The 3,856-nt window shown below is 38.0% G+C and overlaps 1 pseudogene; it reads left to right on the top strand.

Moving 5' to 3' along the window:
* Positions 1-3,025: 3,025 nt before the first annotated feature.
* LOC149162074 (uncharacterized) lies at positions 3,026-3,518 on the top strand (annotated as a pseudogene).
* The last annotated feature ends 338 nt before the right edge of the window (positions 3,519-3,856 follow it).

Raw genomic sequence — 3,856 nt, 5'->3', positions numbered from 1 at the left:
TAGAGTTTCATGCTGGGGATAGTGTTCTTCATAAGAAGATTCCACATGTTTATCTAGTATAGGAATCCCCCCTTCAAGATGTGGAATCTGATTATCAAATTCTTGAAATGATTTTGCACTTGTGAATCTATCCAAGCGATCAAGTTGCGGCTCAACAACATTGTCAGTTTTGGATGATTCAAGAAAACTTACATCTCTAGATACAACAAACTTTTTTTTAACTTCATCATAGAGACAGTATGCTTTGGAGGTGTTTGAATACCCCAAGAAGATACACTTATGACTTCTTGCACCAAGTTTGTTTCTATGTACCTTTGGTATCAAGGTATAACAGGTGGAACCAAAGACCCTAAGATGCTTTACTGAAGGAACATGTCCGTACCAAATTTCATATGGAGTCTTATTTCTAATAACATTAGATGGACATCTATTCTTTATATATGCAGCACATAGAACAACATCATCCCAAAACATTATCTTTACATTTTTGAAGAAGATCATGGATTGTACCATATTTAAGATTGTCCTATTCATTCTTTCAGCTACACCATTCTGTTGGGGATTATAAGGCACAGTTGTTTGATGTTTGATCCCATGTTAGCAAAGATAGTTTTAAAATTCATCTGATGTGTATTGTTTTCCATTATCAGTGTGAATAGACTCAATATGAGATTGTGCATCATTTTCAATCCATTTATGAAAGTTCTTGAATGTTTGAAAATCATTAGATTTGTTCTATAATAAATAAACCCAACACATTTTGGTGTAGTCATCAATAAATGTCATCATATATTTATTTCCATTTGCAGAAGGAACAGGCATTGGACCACATAAATATGAATGACTGAGTTCAAGTTTTCTATGTGCTCTTGAATGAGAATCATGAAAAGACTGTTTGCTATGCTTTCCTAGAATGCAAGCATCACATTGCTTAAATTTCCTAGGAATTGTAGGAAAACCAGCAACACCATTTTTCTTCAACAAGCGGAGGCTTTCATAGTTCAAATGTCCAAATCTAGCATGCCATAATAAACTTGATGGAAGTGTACTTTCTTCATAATGAGAATTGTATGAGAAATGTTGTGCATGAGCAGAGGTACCTTGCAGCTTGAGAAGCCTTTCTTCTTCTATTCCCCTCATGACAAGTGAGTGATTAGATGCTTTTCTCACCTCGAGCTTGCCATCAAACATATGAATGGAGTGACCTTGCTGGCGGATGTGGACCAAGGACAACAAGTTTATCTTGAGCTGTGGGAGATATAGAACATGATGCAGAAGAAAGTGTGGAAGACCAGGTAATTTAAGCCTGATTGTTCCAAGCCTTGATGGCTTGATTTTTGATTGGTCTGCAAAGTATACTGCTCCATCAACATTGTCAGTAAATTCTTCAAAAAAAATATTTTCTATGAGTCATGTGGCAAGTTGCTCATGAATCAAGCAACCAATCATTTTTCCAAGAAGCAAGTGAAGCATTAAATAAATCTTCATTTACTCCAATATTACATTGTGCCACAACATAGTGAGTGGATTCAGGTACTTTACCTTTGTCTATGTCATTAGTTTTACCTTTCTGTTGGTTTCTTTGCTACTCAATTTTGTCCCATGGTAACTTGCATGTAGAGGCATCATGTGATCCATTTCTTTTACAGCATATGCAGTGCAAATCTGCCTTTTCTCCTTGAGAGTGTCTGCCCCCCTGCCTCTGAAATATCTTCCTCTTCCTCTTCTACCACCTCTTCCCCTTGAAGAATCTTGAGCAGGATGCTTTTCTTTATGAGCAAGGCACACAACCTCTTCAAAAGATTCAGGGGCTATCTTCTTTCCAAAATATTTCTCTCTTTCAGCAAATTTTTTCACAAGAGAGTCAAAGGCAATGTCTTTAAGATTTCGATTTTCTTGTAATGACTCAAGATAATTAGAGTAAGTAGGATCAAGTGCCTTGAGAAAAGCGATAAGAGGAATATCCAAATCAATTTTAGTGGATTGGATATCATGAATTATAAACTTTACTTCAGATGCAAGAGCAAGAGGATCATTATTTTTCAATTCAAGAGTGAAGAGTTTAATCATGAGTTGAACAAATTCAAGTGCAGAATGTGAGTCATAGAGTTCTTTCAGATTTTGTAAGGCTTCGAAAGCAGTGGAAAATGGCATAATATGGCGACTCACCTCTTCACTTACAGATGCTATGATTAATGCATATGCTTTGCTGTTCTTATTTTCCCAAATGGCAAGCTCTTTGTCTGAGGTAGGTTGTTCTCGCTATTTGTCTCCGTCTCCAATACACACTCCTTTCCACAACTCATTGAAAATGAGGGTGTGTTTTACCATCAGGGACCACTCAGGATAGTTCTCCTTGCCAGTGAGAACTATTCCCACAATGGATATGATTGAATGCATTCCGTAACAAAAACTTCTGCTACAAAATTTTACTCCTAATGGGAAAAAATATACATCTAATATGATGGGACAGCAAATTCAAATGTCAATTCGCATTCATCTGGATAGCATTAAAGTATAGAATATGGCAGTGTTTAAACAACACATATATGGCAGCGTTAAACAAAATCACTCCATTGATACATGGGAGAGTGTACATTCAATGTACAACGCAAATATCAATATTCACCTATTACAGACTGCAATATTGCCAACAAAAGCAGCAAAAATATATTCACTATGTATACATCTAGAAAATCTCATCAACAATGAGAACAATCACAAAAAATACCGCTACTAGAACATAGCATTATAGCAATAGAGATATATCATGGAGTGATACCCCGCATCTCCAACATATATTAGTGATATACCAACGTTCCATGTATGGTCGGATTATATATATTAAAAAATGCATTAAAAAAACATGAGTGGCAAGTCACTACATCTCAACCCTCACCTTATGTACCGTATCATTCTATCCAGTAACCTGGGGCAGCGTTCAAAATTGGGAAGCCTTTAAACACCGTGAGAATGTATCAACTGCATCAATTATAGAAAGCAGGTTTCCAGGGAAGCTGTTGCAATGGATAAGGAGTTTGACGCTCACATCTATGGCCCTCGCGCGAAATTTGAGGGTTACAATGCTTTCATTCCCATGGAGGACGAAGAAAAAGAAGATCCCCAATCTTGCTCTCACCGCAGAGAATTGGTGGAAAAAATGTCGTCATACACAGCGCCCAAGCATCTCATCTCAGACCATCCATAGAGAAGAAGACGAAGAAAACGACAACAGCGGCCAGATTAATAAAGCTTTTGGAAAACGCGAGCGTATAATTGACAGAGAAAATGATTACAGAAGACGCAGGCTTAACAGGAAACTATCCCCTCCCAGGCACGACCCCTTTGCTGCGGGCGAACGATCTCCCTGCGCTGACGTTTCGACTTATGCCGATGTTATGCGTGAACTATATGCTCACAAACACCCACTCAGAGACCCAACACCACTACAAACGTGTTGTTATCATCTATGCATGAGACCAAGAGATAGTTGTGGATCAATATTGAGGCATGGGTAACTGAAAAGCCAAAGGGCGAAATGGTCTTTGAATTTATGCAGCAAGAAAAAATCACATTCAATTCTAGAACATCTTGAGCCGACAGCCCAATTTCCCAACACTTATGCCATAACACAGTATCCATTCTCACCAGACCAAAGGCAACATACAATATGGCTTTGATTCAGCGTATAGGAGAAACGAGAACAGATAGAGAATAAAGACAGGTTTTCTATCAAATGAGAGGGGCAGATGGCAAACGATGATTATGCGCAAAAGCCACATAGTGGGTAACACAAAGTGCATAATGGTGCAGACAATAATTATGGCAGACAGAGAGCGATGTAGACAGACTCCAC

This window comes from Pinus tabuliformis, chromosome 5_2 (assembly GCF_031772625.1).
Source record: "Pinus tabuliformis cultivar Carrire ecotype Pingquan chromosome 5_2, CPIR1, whole genome shotgun sequence".
Classification (NCBI taxonomy): domain Eukaryota; kingdom Viridiplantae; phylum Streptophyta; class Pinopsida; order Pinales; family Pinaceae; genus Pinus; species Pinus tabuliformis.
The sequence above is the reverse complement of the archived record's forward strand: the minus strand, read 5'-3'. Positions and strand labels throughout refer to the sequence as shown.